Genomic DNA, 17,170 nt, shown 5'->3' on the forward strand with positions numbered 1-17,170 from the left:
GGGAATTTACCGAACGTGGCACTTGCGGGAGATAACACTATACGCAATACACGCAGCCTCACACCAAATTTCAGGCCGTGTAGATAGGCAAGCATATATACAAATCATGTAGTAAGCAGAAATCCGAAATTGACCTTAACATATTAAGTTACAGGAAGATGCGACTGAATTGATGCTTGAAGAATGCACTTCCAGCAGCCATGATAAACAGTTGGCGGTTAAAGTTTTCCATGCACAATTTGATTTGACGAAAGTCACGAGACCTATTACTCTCTATCCAATCACGTTGATGGATAAAAATAAATTTAAAATAAGCATGTAACCACCACAAACGGAGGAAAATAGCGGAGTAAAAGTACAGATACATCACTTAAAATGTACTCAAGTAAAAGTAAAAGTACACAATTTTTAAACTACTCAAAAAAGTACAATTACTGATAAAAACTACTTAATTACTGTAACGTGAGTATTTGTAATTCGTTACTTCACACCCCTGACTATAGTCCATAACTGTGACATTGATGTAGAAATAAAATAACAAAATAACAGCATTTATTTAAATTAGAAGTCTTCTGCAACCATTTAAATGTCTTTACTGTCACTTTTGATCAATTTAATGTGGCCTTGCTTAAGTAATAATTTAATAAGAAATAATTTCTTACAGACTGCTAAAGTGTATTGGACAGTATATTGTTGTATTTATTTAGGTTTTATATGGCTTTCATACATTTTCATCATTCAAGCTGCTCTGTCTCTTAGCACAGTGTAATAACAAAATAAAACAGAAAACAATAATAAAAACAAATATAATATGAATTAGAAATAGCAATAAAATTCTCTAAGGTTTTATGTCTCTTGGTTTTTGGATTTCTTGCCCGTCTCTTGGATTACCCTTTTGCCTGTGTTTCCTGCCTTGTTGCTTGTTTGGATTGCTTGCCTATGTATTGACCTGTTGCCTGTATTTTGGATTACGTTTCTGCATTGTCCCAATAAAATTTGGATCTCCAACCTTACAAGTATCAGAGCAGTATGTAACAGTTAATTACCTGAATGTCTATTAATTACCTGAATTCATATGATCTGGAATACCTCAAATTAAAACCCTGGATTTTCCATGAGAGTAGAAGTGAAATCACATCCCCATACATATTCACATACAATGAATTAATGTACCTTCTGCGTACTTTACATTTTACATTAATGAAGTTATGCATGTACTTATAATTTTTTTTACTTTTAACCAAAGCATTCCACGTTCACTTCCATTGTAAATGCATTACTGCACACTCAGTTTTACTTTGCTTTTGCAAACTGAGGGGCGAAGCTAATTTATTATTTTTTTTGTGGAAATCTACAGCATGTCACAGCTTAAGTTGGAACATTCAGCAAATTTGTTTTAAGATATGGTGTTGTTGAGCCCACTGAGTGAATATGGCAGTGCCATTTCACTCTGCAATACATTAGTAGAGCTTCAAATGACATCAAACTAATCAGATTTCCTCTAAATCAGGTGGATTTGTCCTTGCATTTCATGATGTTGATAGCAGCATTATCTGTGGCAGGGGATTAAAAGATATATAGCACTTGAAAAAGAAAGGGCAATAACATTTTTATACAACCAAATTATATCATGTTATCTAGAGCCTTTCATCCTATAGCAGGATGTTGCTCTTTCTGGCCGGTGAGATTGCTGCTTTGCAAAGTTCAATCTCTAAAAGCCAAGACACATTTAAAGCTTTACCACTTAAGCTTGTCTTTGTCTAAGTAGTCAAACCTAGAGAAATCCCTCTGTCTGTCTGCACGTCTATACAAGGCATAACACATTTAAAGCTTTGGACACTTTTTTTCTAAATGGACAGGCCTATATACCTCTCTCACACATATTCATTATTTTCCTTTCCTTTTTGTTTCTCTATGCCTGCATTTAATAGTTTTATTAAACCAAAGATCAATAAGTTAATTTCATTGGCATTCACAGCTTGAGGTGTTAATGGGCTGGTCAGAGTGATAAACATGACAGCCGTTTCAATGAGTGACCCTTCAGCGGATCTCCCGAGTTAAACCTGACTTCGCATTCCCATAATGATCAGCAGTTATGCAGATCCTTAATTTATGATTGCACTCATATGGAGCACATACCTGCAATTATACAGAGCAAATATTGTGTTTAAAAAGATTAGGGACTTCATTTGATTCACAGATCTGATTATGGGAAATATGCAGTCATCTTGTAACTAGGAATGAAGACAAACTGCAGTAGAAAATGTTATGCAACGTTATAACCACATCAGTCTATCTCAAGTGTAGTCTGTACTTTAAAAACAACTAGATAACACTTTCTTCTGTAATTGTGAGTGGTATTTGGCTAGGCAAAGATTTATACCTGTTGTGATGCTCTACTGTTGTGGGCGGTTGCTTGCTTGCTTGCCCAAGATATGGGGCCAGACTTACAGAAAGTAGTTATGAAAATTCTTAAAGGGGTCATATGACGTTGCTAAAAAGAACATATTGTTGTGTATTTGGTGTAATGCTATGTGTTTGTTCAAAAAACACATTATTTTCCACATAATGTACATTATAGTTGCTCCTCTATGCCCCGCCTTTCTGAAACGCACCGATTTTTACAAAGCTCATCATTCTGAAAAGCGAGGTGTACGCTGATTGGCCAGCTATCCAGTGCGTTGTGATTGGCTGATTACCTCAAGCATGCTGGAAATGTTACGCCCCTTACCATACTGTGATGCCCTATGTCCCGGCGTGACAAGACAAAAACAATAAAACCCATTACAAATGAGGCATTTGTTGCATCCAGTGGGGACATAATTACTGATTATAATGACTTATACTGTCTTTTTATGCGTTGCGTTGCATATCACGTTGCGTAAACATAAAACCATGTCTGGAGAAACAACAAACAACAAGTGCTACTCTACACTGCTCAAAACTTGCGTTTGAATCGTCAGTGGCAAATTCTTCAAATATATAGAAAAAAAAAACATACTTACAGACTGTGAGTCAGAAGCGCCAGACTGTCCTTGCAAAGTCGGAACTGCCCCACTTTATAGAAACAGACACCAGCATTGTAAGCTACTCTCACAGGAAACAGTCCTCATCCTCCACAAAATGTGCTGCACACACCTGAATATTTGTGTTGTACTGTTCTGGAACAGTGTTGTAAATACAACTTAACCACCGATTTCTAGTTGTGTCCCCTTTTGTAAGGCCAAACAAAGTAGTTTCGCTTTCACAACGAAATGCACGGCGTCGCACACGGCAGGCTAGAGTGAGCTGTGGCCGGCGGGCTTGAGAACAGCGCGGCCGGCATATTCGACGAAGGAGCGGCCGGCAGACTTGTGGCAATCACATGTAATGCCCCCGGGCTGGACTCCGCTTCGTCCACGGTGAAAGCCGATCCGGCGATTCACAGCGCGAAGTTGATGTATTTCCTCACCGACCAGCATGGATCAGCTCTAGGCATGACGAAGCGGATATCGTCCTCTTTTGGAAGGCCAAACAAAGTAGTTTCGTTTTCACAATGAAACACGCAGTGTCTTCACAACATGGCAGCGGCGGCAACAACAATACTACAGCGAGAATAAAAGTTACGCCACCTTTCTTTGCGTGAACATTTGGGCGGTGTTATGCAAATCTTCCCACATCGTGACGTAGACATGTAGGGGCGTGTTAGAACGAGCCGTTTTAGGTAGGCGTGGTTGACTTAACTTTTATAAAGTATATCTCTTTGGATTTGAGACTTTAGTCTTTGCAACTTTACAGATCTTCTTTATGCACCAAGAGCTTGTAACTCCAAAGAGAAAGGAAAAATTTTAATCAGATCATATGACCTCTATGAGATACATTTTAAGAAGTTCATGATATTATTCTGGTCACACTTTAGTTTGGGGACCAATTTTCACTATTAAATATCTACAGTATTAATTACGACTTTTGCCTCATAAAACTCCTAATTTGATGCTTATTGATAGTAAGGTAGTAGTTGTAGTAGTTATGTTTAGGTATGGGGTAGGATCAAAGAATCTAAAATATGGTCATGCAGAATAAGGCATTAATATGTGCTTTATAAGTACTAATAAACAGCCAATATTCTAGTAACATGTTAATTAGACTAATTACACTAGTTTTTAAGTGTAAACACTAGTGTAAATAGGTTCTTAAAATAAAGCACCATTATTCCTAAATACACGTTTTTTCCTGACTCAAAATTAGGTGGAGATGGTACCATTCTGATCATGTACATTCAACTGGCTGAAGCAAGCACTATATACAAGCAATGTATTTTAGCTGTTCTAATAAGTAGATGATTGAGGAAAATGACAATTATCAAAGTTAAAATGTATTTTATATCAAAGACTTACCTGTTCAACATTAAATTAAATCTAAGGTAACAGCTAATGTGTTCATTTACAGATAACAAACAGCAAACCTTTTTAAAATCAAATATAACAAGTGTTGTATTTATAGTTCACAGTGGCCCTTCTTCATTATAGTTGAAGATTAACATTACATAAGCCTTTGCTTTCATTTAGACATTTCACAACTAGAGGCAGAACATTTCAGCTTTCTTTTTCACTCCTTGCATTCTAAGGACTCCTGGTCCACATCGCTTTGATCCCAATATACAGTACATGCACCTATTATAAAAAATAAAAACTTTAGTAGACAAAACTTTTTCTCACAACTTTACAAGAATGATTTTGACTAAATAAATTAAATATAATTGCAGCAGGGTTACAGATACATTAGTGTTACAATTAGCATCAAGCTACATAAAGACAATTTTTAAGATTGAATTTTAATTGAATGTTTTATGTCTCACGTTTCACAACATTTCTTAATTTGTGTTTCGAAGGGTTTGGAGCAACATGAGGGTGAGTAAAGGTTAAAAATGCAAAACGGTGTACACAAAATTGGGTCCAGGTGAAGGACACAAAAGTAACAAATAAAAAAATTATGTGTACAGATGTTACAGCTTCAATATATATATATATATAAACTTTACAATAAAGGTTCCATTTGTGAACATTAGTTTAATACATTAGTTAACATGAACCAACAATGAAAAATCCTTCTACAGCATTTATTAATCTAAGTTAATGCTGATTCCAACATTTACTAATACATTATTCAAATGAAAAGTTGTACATACTAATGTTATTTAACGGACCTTAGCTAACATGGGCTAACAATGGACAGCTGTATTTTTATTAACTAAAATTAACAAAGATTAATAAATACTGAAACAAACGTATTGTTCATTAGTTAGTTATTTCATTAAATATAGTTAATAAATGGAACCTTATTGTAAAGTGTTACTTTTTTTCTTTTTTTTCCAAAATAGCGCAACGTTTTGAATAGGACATCTCTCTGGTCAAAAATTCCCAAAACAGCACAAAGTTATTTATTTAGGCAAATTATTTAGGAAGATTCTTTAGGAAGATTTTTATTTCTAAGAATCTTTTATAAATCTGACCTGTGCTCCTCCTTCAATGAACTGTAAGCCTATGTGGTTCTTGATTTATCATCCACCAGTAAGTCTGATCATTTACAAAAGTAACAGTACACTTTTCCTCAACCTGCAACTATCATTTATGCTATTAGTCATTTTTGTAGCACAAATGGTAGCACAATACCCATTCATGTTCAAAATAAAGAGCATATTTACTGTTTATGGATGCTGGAAAAAAATGGACAACCCGAACCACCAATCAGAACCATGATGATATATTTATGGACGTCATATACAAATCTCCATCAGTTGAATTTGGTATATTTCCATTACTTTCTGTGAGGGGGAAACGAGATAATGAGAGGTTGCAAACTAATTTACATGGGCTGCAGTCCTGAGGTCATGGAGCAGTAATGTGATTTTACTCTGGTATTCTGTAGGTGTATGCCTATGATAACCACATCAAGTAGACCTGTGTTTGGTGGGCGACCAATTGTCTGTGGATCTGGATTTTAATCTGTTTGCTTAGACTACCATTTAAAAGCAGATCCAAGCTTGCTTTAATCTCTCCATCCACTTCTGCTCGTATTCAGAGATGACTGACCGCTCACTCCTCTGGTCACTGCCAATAGAATCGGTAAGTCCTTTTAAAGCAGTGTGGGCTTTGCTGTTATTCTTTTTAAGTCTAAGACTACCTTCCCTCTCAGTCCATCTTTCTTAGCAGACAGATGTAAGAAATATAACAGGAATGTTCCTGTTTCCAACTTCAGGTAATCATTACATGTTCTCAACAAGTCACAAATGAACAAGTGGTATATACAGTCATGGCCAAAAATATCGACACCCTAGGTAAATATGAATGCAACGTCCGAACTGATTGCACTATATTTTATGCATAATCATTTTCTATTCTTAACTGTTTTAAATTCATTATAAACCTCTTAAATCAATTTTTAAATCATTTTCAAAGTTTTTAAATTCCTTGTTTTATTATAATTATTTTCTTTTCTTTTATGTAAAGCACTTTGAATTACCACCGTGTATGAAATGTGCTATATAAATAAACTTGCCTTGCCTTGCCTTAAGAAAAGTGCTTTAGCAGTGAAAATTCCCATTTCCACCATCAGGGCAATAAATTAAGAATTTCCAATCAACATAAAATGTTACGAAACTGCCTGGAAGATGACGTGTGTCTATATCGTCCTATTGCACATTGAGGAGGAGAGTTTGAGTGGCTAAAGACTCTCCAAGGACCACAGCTGGAGAATTGCAGAAAATAGTTGAGTCTCGGGGTCAGAAAACTTTAAAATTGTCAAACAGCACCTACATCACCACATGTTGTTTGGGAGAGTTTCAAGAAAAATTCTCCTAGCTCATCCAAAAACAAACTCCAGCATATTTAGTTATCAGACATGACTGGAACTTCAAATGGGACTGACTTCTATGGCCAGATGAAACTAAAAAAATTTGCTTTTTAGCAGCAAACCCTCAAGATGGGTTTGGTGAACAGGGATAAACAGTACCCCATGTGTACAATGAAATATACTGCTGTATTTTTTATGTTGTGGGCCTATATTTCTGCTGGAGGTCCTGGACAACTTGTTTAGACACATGGCATCATGGATTATATCAAATACCAACAGATAAAAAAATCAATAAGTGACTGACTCTGAAAAACAAACTCCAGCATATTTAGTTATCAGACACGACTGGAACTTCAAATGGGACTGACTTCTATGGCCAGATGAAACTAAAAAATTTGCTTTTTAGCAGCAAACCCTCAAGCAAGGGATAAACAGTACCCCATGTGTACAATGAAATATACTGCTGTATTTTTTATGTTGTGGGCCTATATTTCTGCTGGAGGTCCTGGACAACTTGTTTAGACACATGGCATCATGGATTATATCAAATACCAACAGATAAAAAAATCAATAAGTGACTGACTCTGTTAGAAATCTTATAATGGCCCATGTTTGGATCTTCCAACCGTACAATAATCCAAACACAAACCTCAAACCACACAAAAACGGGTCACAGAGCACAAAACCAAACTTCTGCTATGGCCATTCCAGTCCTCTGACCTGAACCTTATAGAAAATGTATGTGGTGAACTGAAAAGAAGCACCACCAACATGGAGCTGGGAATCTAAAGGGTCTGGAGAGATTCTGGATGAAGGAATGGTCTCTGATCTCTTGTCAGGTGCTGTCTAACCTCATCAGGCATTATAGGAGAAAATTTAGAACCGTTAAACTGGCAAGTGGAGGTTTCAAAAAGTATTGAATAAAAGGGTGCAGTTAATTGTGGCCAATGTGTATTAGAGAAAAACATTTTTCATAATGATATTTTCCCCCATTTTAAATTCTTATTATCCAATGAAAGATTTGTGAATATTTTTAAAATAAAAGATCAAAAGGATTAACAATGCAGATTCATTTTCACAGCCTTCTATAATCACCCTGGATTGCTCAAAATTGTAAATATGAATGGGAAGATACTTCAGAGATATTTTACTCAAGAATTTCTAGGGGTGCCAATAATTGGGTCCAACGTGTATTTGAGAAAAACATTTTTCAGAATGATATTTCCCCCCCATTTTAAATTCTTATTATCCAATGAAAGGTTAGATTTTTGTGACTTTTTTTAAATGAAAGATCAAAAGGATTAACAATGCAAATTAATTTTCACAGCCTTCTATAATCACCCTGGAGTGCTCAAAATTGTAAATATGAATGGGAAGATACTTCAGAGATATTTTACTCAAGAATTTCTAGGGGTGCCAATAATTGGGTCCAACGTGTATTTGAGAAAAACATTTTTCAGAATGATATTTCCCCCCCATTTTAAATTCTTATTATCCAATGAAAGGTTAGATTTTTGTGAATTTTTTTAAATGAAAGATCAAAAGGATTAACAATGCAAATTAATTTTCACAGCCTTCTTTGATCATATTTACCAAGGATGCCGATATTTTTGGCCATGACTGTCTGCCTGTCTGTCTGTATATATATAACCTGTCTGAAGAAGCATCATGACAACACAAGGAACGTGTTCATAGTTTTCAGCTGTGCAGCATCCAAGAGAGGATGCAAAGTCATCCACACTCTGTGATGACTTTACTGGCTGTGATTTTGTTGCATCACACCTGGAAAGGAAACAGTATAAAGGGGCATTACAAAGTGCCCAAAGTCATTGATTTTCAAAGAGGGATGGTGATTTCAGTTGAGTGACTGAAACCTTTGGCGAGTCGAAAACTTAGTAAATTAGCAGCAGCATTTAACTAAATATTTTGCTGCTAAAAAGAAGATGCAGGAACTTAAATATGTTCAGCCAAAAATCTGTATGATGTTTGTTCATTTTCGGAACACAAATAAAGATATATGTTTTTTATTATTCTCTTAGATCTTTGATTAATGGACATTCATAGAGCGCATCAAATATGCTAAACGGAAGCTCAACTGTGCTTGATAGAAACAAAAGAATCAATTAGGGTTTGTTCTTGCATCAAGCAAGCACATTTGAGCTGCTTTTCATATTTGATATGCTCTTCATATTTGATATGCTCTCTGTGTGGTCATCACATAAAACAAGAATTCCTGCTCGATTCATGTGGATTACTTTTATAATGTCTTTATGTACTTTTTAAAGCTTTAAAGTTTTAGTAACATGGACTTTCAGTGGATAGACAAAAATATTAAAAAATATTTTCATTTGTTTCGCAAAGATATACAAAAGTCTTATGGGTTTAGAATGACGTGAAAGTAAGTGAACGATGAAAGCATTTTCAATTTTGGGTGAACTACCCTTTTAAATCAATCAGTCATTGGTGAATATTGTTTTTGCTTGGTAAAACATTAATATACATGAACTTGCAAACACCACAGATTCAATAAAAAGTTAAATATGAGAAAGAGGACGGCTTAGGAAACCATGTTTGAATATTGCCTCAGTTCATTCAGTTGTAACACTGCAGACACAATTTGGGTCACACTACACCTTACTAAAATTGGCTTGGTTACTGGAAAAGCTACAGTATTTGGAAAAGAGTTCAACTACTGTTTGTAGTCTTGCTACTTTTAGTTGCTCCCCAACACAGCGCTGCAGGAGTTCTATATTTTTGAAGGTCAAAACCAGGAAATGATGTAGCATTTTAGCACTTCCAGTTCCATCGTCTTTAAGTCAGTGGGGTTTTTTTAAGCTTTTACTTGTCATGAAGAAGGCTTTCACAGTTCTCCACTTTCAAAACATCATGTTTATAATCGGGCTCCTCCAAATTGTAACACAAATTTCAAGCAAAATGTTTGTTAAATAAACAAAAAATGTTTGTTGTGTGTACTTCTGGAGATTGTATTTAGGCTTCAAACATCCTATAAAATGATTTGTGAAGATTATCATGAGGAACAACTTGTCTAAGAATCCCAGACTTTTGTTGGTCACAGAGTTTAGCTTCTGCAATAATCCAAAAGCCAATGGAAAAACCAAACTGGGTGTTTTTGAGGGAACCAGGGTGATGCAACTTCTGGGATGGCTTACAAAAATACTGTCCTTATTAGCATCAATGTCATTAGCAAATTTTAAGCTTATTGTATAGCTAACTAATTTTTCAAAAGTGTAACTTAATTATAACATGAGTAAAAATAAAAATAAAACCTTTCTGGCTTGGTGTTGTTGAAGGGGTTCTTGTGTCTTACTGATGGTAAGGTCACAGAGATGAAAATGCCTGGCTGACAGCTCCCTCAAATAGCAGAATCACCGAACAAGACAGTATTTGTAATGAAGACAAGGTTTTGACATGCTCAGTCTGTTCGTGGACACATGACACACTAACATGGGAGCTGGAAAATAGGAAGTGAGAGGAGATCAGGTTGGGATATTATAAGAACCCGAGAACAAGGTCTTCAGGTTGTCACTGTGAACGATGCGGAGACCAGGAGAATTTGACATCCCCTTAGAAACTTCCAGCATAGAACCGTAATGAATTCGGACAGTCACAGATGTGTCCTTGGTCACTGGAGAGTCAGTGACTTTCCTCGCCCGCCGTTCAGTTGGATAGTGTCCATCCAGTGAGACGTGAAGCATGTGGGTGACTCGGCTCAGCTCAAATCCTCAAGACCTCTCTCTCCCTATATCTCACCAGACGGCAAGTTGGCAACAAATATTATTACCTTCTGCTTGTTTATTCCTCAGGTGATTTATCAAACCCTCCTCAATCTGTTGGCACGACCATATTAGCAGCAGTTAAATTACCATAGGACTCAGTCGGTCATGTAAGTGAGGTGGGGCAGTAGCACACCATAGGACATCCAAAAGTCTGCATATTTAAAATGGTTATTAGCTCTAAATAGTGTTAATTTAGCACAACAATGTATAAAAATTAAAGCGTCGTCAAAAGCTAACGCATTATCCAAAATAAAAGACCAAAGCAATTCTATGTAGAAGTATTAACTAACTGCGAGGATTTATTTTCAGTGATATGAAAATAAAACACCATACTGATGTCTAAAGCTATAGTCTATTGAATCATTTACTGTTGTCTGCTACAATAATGTTTTCGATTTACACAACCGTGCAAAAGTCTGGGATCAGTACCTTTTTTTTTAATGAAAGAAATTACTTTTATTCAGTAAGAATTCATTAAATTGATCAAAGGTGACAGTAAAGACATTTATAACATTAAAAGTTTAAGTAAATGCTGTTCTTTTGAACTTTCTAATAGTCAAAGAATTCTGAAAAAAAACATTATCATGATTTAGTGATATGAAAATAAAACACCATACTGATGTCTAAAGCTATAGTCTATTGAATCATTTACTGTTGTCTGCTACAATAATGTTTTCGATTTACACAACCGTGCAAAAGTCTGGGATCAGTCCCTTTTTTTTTAATGAAAGAAATTACTTTTATTCAGTAAGAATTCATTAAATTGATCAAAGGTGACAGTAAAGACATTTATAACATTAAAAGTTTAAGTAAATGCTGTTCTTTTGAACTTTCTAATAGTCAAAGAATTCTGAAAAAAAACATTATCATGATTTCCACAAAAATATTAACCAGCTTTTTAATGTGATAATGATAAGAATCATAATGAAATGTGATGTGATAAGAAATGTTTCTCAACATATTAGAGTGTTTGTTTTCTGAAGGATCATGTTACACTGAAGACTGGCTGCTGAAAAATCAGCTTTGCCATCACAGGCTATAGTCTATTGAATCATTTACTGTTGTCTGCTACAATAATGTTTTCGATTTACACAACCGTGCAAAAGTCTGGGATCAGTACCTTTTTTTTTAATGAAAGAAATTACTTTTATTCAGTAAGAATTCATTAAATTGATCAAAGGTGACAGTAAAGACATTTATAACATTAAAAGTTTAAGTAAATGCTGTTCTTTTGAACTTTCTAATAGTCAAAGAATTCTGAAAAAAAAAACATTATCATGATTTCCACAAAAATATTAACCAGCTTTTTAATGTGATAATGATAAGAATCATAATGAAATGTGATGTGATAAGAAATGTTTCTCAACATATTAGAGTGTTTGTTTTCTGAAGGATCATGTTACACTGAAGACTGGCTGCTGAAAAATCAGCTTTGCCATCACAGGAATAAATTATATTTCATTAAAATGAAAACCAGTTATTTTTAAATTGTAATAATATTTCAGAATATTACAGTTTTTTTCTATATTCATTTAATTTCATGAATTTTCTCAACAAATATTTATATCAGAATATTAATTAAACTTAATGATAATTTAATCAGCATATTAATTAATTAAAATGAAATGACAGCCCTTGCTTTAACATATGATATACAGGCATATCTGTTGCCAGCAATTTTGCAGTTTCACAAGACAGATGGTCAAATCAATAGATAATAGCTCTAACTGGTCTGAGGCAAAAACCAATCATGAAACATCTTTTAAGAGTAATTTAAACGAGGAGTTTAATGAGAAAAGAGTGGTAGAGATGCACAAGGCTGAAAATTAAGCACACTCTTAAAAATAAAGGTGCTTCACGATGCCATAGAAGAAAATTTTTGTCTAAATGGTTCCATAAAGAACCTTTAACATCTGAACAACCTTTCTGTTTCACAAAAGGTTCTTTGTGGCGAAAGAAGGTTCTTCAGATTATAAAAAGGTAAGAAAGAGATGGTTCTTTAAAGAGCCTTTGACTGAATGGTTCTTTGTGGAACCAAAAATGGTTCTTCTATGGCATCGTTTGAAGAACCTTTTGAAGCACCTTTATTTTTAAGAGTGCAGAACGTTATGAAAGTTCCCAGTGGAAGCTAAAGTACTGCTGAAGTATTGCTCTCTAATGACTGAATGAAGAAATTAACCCCTTTCCCATTTCTCACATGAAGCACAGAATTTCCTTATATTATATGCACCATCACTGCTTAGATGTTCAAACCACAATTACAAACCCCATTGAACCATGACCAGCCGGCAAGTTCAAAGGGGTTGAAATTTCCGCACCGTCTATTTTGCAACAAATGTAGTTCAAAAATTATGTAACATTGAGTGTATCAGTATGAGCGCCACCTGTCAGGCCTATTTGAATTTCCTAATATGTAGTAGCCATAATGTAGTATTTATATCATTGCGGTTTCATTTCAAATTCTGTTAAACTTTTTATTTCTCAAGGTGGCTGATATAAGAGCACCGCTGTGCTGTGTAATGAGGTGTATAGGTGGGGAAGAGCTTTTGAAATGTACAATGTGTACTAGAATCATAACATAGTCAGGATGTGGCACTATTACCAAGTGGAGGGGGGGGGGGGTCAAAATGTGGCTTCTAACAACATAGAAAGTGACTTACTGAAGAGATTTAGATTTATTAATGAAAGTGTGAAACAGATTATTTTTTTTTAACACTGCAGTCAGTCTTGGATAATTTGTGTTGGTGTGAAAAGGAAAAAGCTTCATTTCTGGCTCTCTACAATAATATTCTCGCGGCATTCACTGAGAGCCATTACACGTTCATATATATATTTCCAACAAAAGTTATTGCACTGTAGTCATTGAATATTGAAGAGATGCTGTCCTTGAGGGCTCCTTGTGTAAGGAACTGACGTGTGCAGGTTAGGCGATGTGGATCCTATGAGGCAGGTGCCAAAGTAATTACATCAAACATCCTCAAATTGCATGCCAACGTTTGTTGGCATGCATGAATATATGCATATTTGTCTGTGCCATGAATATATGTCTCACATCAAGCATTTCTATATGCTGCTCTCTGTGTTTTTGTGCATTGTGCCTACCTGACATGTAAAAGCGGCCTATGTTCTTTATACCATCAGGAGATCTTCATACAGGGCCAATTTATTGATGTAAGAAGGTCTCGGTTTGCTTCTCTTATAAAATCATCATAGTTTTATTATGTGTGCACTCAATGCTCTTGAACTGTAAAACATGCCAACATATGTTGTGTAGCGAATCAGCTCATGGGGAAATATGAATAATTAAATGAAAAATTGTGTGTTTGATTGGTCCAGACGCTACAGTTGACAAATATTGCATCAGCTCCACAGAAGAAGCTTGGCACTTTGCAATATCTCAACTTGCATCAAATTGCAAAATAAGGATTTTACATTAAGTAGAAAAAGACAGCCTCCAGGAATGAAAAAAAAAATCACAAATGAGGTGTCTCTTTGAGAGCAATAACATTAAACTTAGTAAGTTTAATCTTCTTTAAAAAAAAAAAAGGAATAGTTCACCCAAAAATGAAAATTTAGCGAAAATGTTACTTACCCTCAGGCCATCCCAAATTTAGAGAAGTTAGATTCTTCATCGGAAAAGATTTGGAGAAATTCAGCATTACATCACTTGCTCACCAATGGTAAAAACATCACAATGATCCACAAGTAATCCATATGACTCCAGTCTATCAGTTAATGTATTGTATAATGTATACATTTTCAGCAAACTTTCATTTTTGCGTTAACTATTCCTTTAATATCAAGGTCTATAACCAAAAATCAGAGATTCCAATATGAACTCATAAATTTCCTCATGAACTTCTCCCAGTGCCATTTTATCTATGCTATGACTTTTTAAGACACCAATAATTTTTCCTAAGGAATTTTAGGAGAAACATCTGAGACATTTAATACTTAAAAAATTTTTAAAAATAAATAAAAAAACAGAAGAATATCTGAGAACTTCATGAAAGAGCAACCTCTGAGCAATAAAATGTTCCTCTGGGTGAACAGAGTGAAACCTGGCACGGAAAATGAAATTTGTCGAGTAAAAGTGCAGAGTGATTCCTCCGGCTCTGGTAAACACTTTTACTTTGGGGATTGTGAAGGTCTTCTCATGTGTCAGTTGGTTTGACATAGCAGCAATATTTCTGGAAATGATCACAGTTTGTTTAAGTGCTTTCTCGAAGGTGTTAAGATCATGGCACCCACGCTGTGAAAAATGCCTAATTTCAGCAAAGCTATTTGTGACCAGCTGGGGCATTTAAAAGCATTTCCTGGACATTAAACTTCGATCATCTCAGAACCTGTTAGGACAGTTTGTGCATTGAGCTATGACTCCAGTCTATCAGTTAATGTCTTGAGAAGCGAAAAGCTATGTGTTTGTAAGAAACAAACACTGGACAGTTGCTGCTTAATGTGGATCAATTTTCTCCCGATTCAAACGAGACGCACCCATTCACTGCAGAGGATCCATTAGTAAGTGGTGTAATGCTAAATCTCTCCAAATCTCTTCCAATAATAAACAAACTCATCTACATCTTGGATGGCATTTTCAGCAAACTTTCATTTTTGCGTTAACTATTCCTTTAATATCAAGGTCTATAACCAAAAATCAGAGATTCCAATATGAACTCATAAATTTCCTCATGAACTTCTCCCAGTGCCATTTTATCTATGCTATGACTTTTTAAGACACCAATAATTTTTCCTAAGGAATTTTAGGAGAAACATCTGAGACAGTTAATACTTAAATTTTTTTTTAAAAAATTAAAAAACAGAAGAATATCTGAGAACTTCATGAAAGAGCAACCTCTGAGCAATAAAATGTTCCTCTGGGTGAACAGAGTGAAACCTGGCACGGAAAATGAAATTTGTCGAGTAAAAGTGCAGAGTGATTCCTCCGGCTCTGGTAAACACTTTTACTTTGGGGATTGTGAAGGTCTTCTCATGTGTCAGTTGGTTTGACATAGCAGCAATATTTCTGGAAATGATCACAGTTTGTTTAAGTGCTTTCTCGAAGGTGTTAAGATCATGGCACCCACGCTGTGAAAAATGCCTAATTTCAGCAAAGCTATTTGTGACCAGCTGGGGCATTTAAAAGCATTTCCTGGACATTAAACTTCGATCATCTCAGAACCTGTTAGGACAGTTTGTGCATTGAGCAACCAAGCAAAAAGCCACAACATTATTATGATAGTTTCCCTGTGAACTTTATGACTGACAATTACAGAAAGTGACAGCTGACAGTTAATGCATTTTAATGAAATTACAAAATATTATGAACTATAAACTCTGTTGTGTTTAATTGCGTCTAGTCTAGACGGTTTTGACTGGACTCTTTCATAAGTATAATTAAATCTCTTTCTACAGAGATGTCTGTCTGATTTACAAGGACAAAATGATGTACTGTACCATATGGTCAGCCGGCTACTTCTGATTTTAGAGAATGTAGGTTTTATCAAACAGGCAGGCTGTCCTTGTCATTTGAAACTCTGTGGCATGTAAATAAGTCATTATTCCTGCTTCATATGTTGACTTTTTTATTTTTGCAGTCGTCACGTTTCACACTTCCTTTCTATTTTAGCTGAATGAAGTGATTCACATTTTAATCCAAAGACCACTGTTTTCCAAAGTGTGAACCGCAGAGGTATTGCGGGGTATATTTTTGTTTCATAATATCAGGTTGTAATATATCAAAACTATTTTTTTCCATTATAGCGAGGTGAGATGGCTTGCTTATATTTAGTTCAGTCAATGACGATTGTCTGCCTATTCCAAATTGTATCAACGGATGCTCTGTAAGAGGAGCAGAGCACAACATCAACCTCATCAAAAGGATCTGATTAAATCACAACTAAACAAAATGCAGTTCTGGTTGCATGCGTCTTCTAAATACCCTGAGCTCTCTAACAAGGCAATGATATTTTTGATGCCGTTTGCTACAACATGATGCTTCGCAATTCATTCTAATATGCTGATTTGGTGCTCGAGAAACATTTCTTGTTGTTATAATCATCATTGTGGAAAACAGCTGAGCTATGTAATATTTTTGTGGAAACTGTAATGTATTTTTTTCAAGAGTCTTTCATAAATGGGACATTTACAAGAACAGCATTCATTTGAACTATAAATTGTTTGGAAATAATGAAAAGGTCTTTACTGAAACTTTTGATCAATTTAATGCATCCTTGCAGAAATCAGAATAGCATTGCAGCACTTGTTCACCAATGGTTCCTCTGCAGTGAATGGGTGCCGTCAGATTTAGAGTCCAAATAGCTGATAAAAACATCCCAATCCACACAGTCCATCAATTAACATCTTGTGAAGTGAAAATCTGCATGTTTGTAATAAACAAAACCATCATTAAGACATTTTTAACTTAAAACCGTTGCTTCCGGCTAAAATGTGAGTCCTCTATCCATAATATTGCTTTCTCCATTGAAAAGGTTGTCTCATCTGAATCAGGAGAGGAATCTGCATAAATCAAGCACCGTTTACAA

The 17,170-nt window shown here is 35.3% G+C and overlaps 1 long non-coding RNA gene across 1 annotated transcript; it reads right to left on the reverse strand.

Moving 5' to 3' along the window:
* Window positions 1–12,793: 12,793 nt before the first annotated feature.
* LOC107561576 (uncharacterized) lies at window positions 12,794–16,929 on the reverse strand. The gene is made up of 3 exons (XR_001605869.1): window positions 16,896–16,929; window positions 13,731–13,872; window positions 12,794–13,567 (listed from the first exon to the last, which is right to left on the reverse strand). It is a non-coding gene; the product is annotated as an uncharacterized lncRNA (long non-coding RNA).
* Between the last annotated feature and the right edge of the window lie 241 nt (window positions 16,930–17,170).

Source organism: Sinocyclocheilus grahami, unplaced genomic scaffold, assembly GCF_001515645.1.
Source record: "Sinocyclocheilus grahami isolate Dianchi unplaced genomic scaffold, SAMN03320097.WGS_v1.1 scaffold781.1, whole genome shotgun sequence".
NCBI lineage: Eukaryota > Metazoa > Chordata > Actinopteri > Cypriniformes > Cyprinidae > Sinocyclocheilus > Sinocyclocheilus grahami.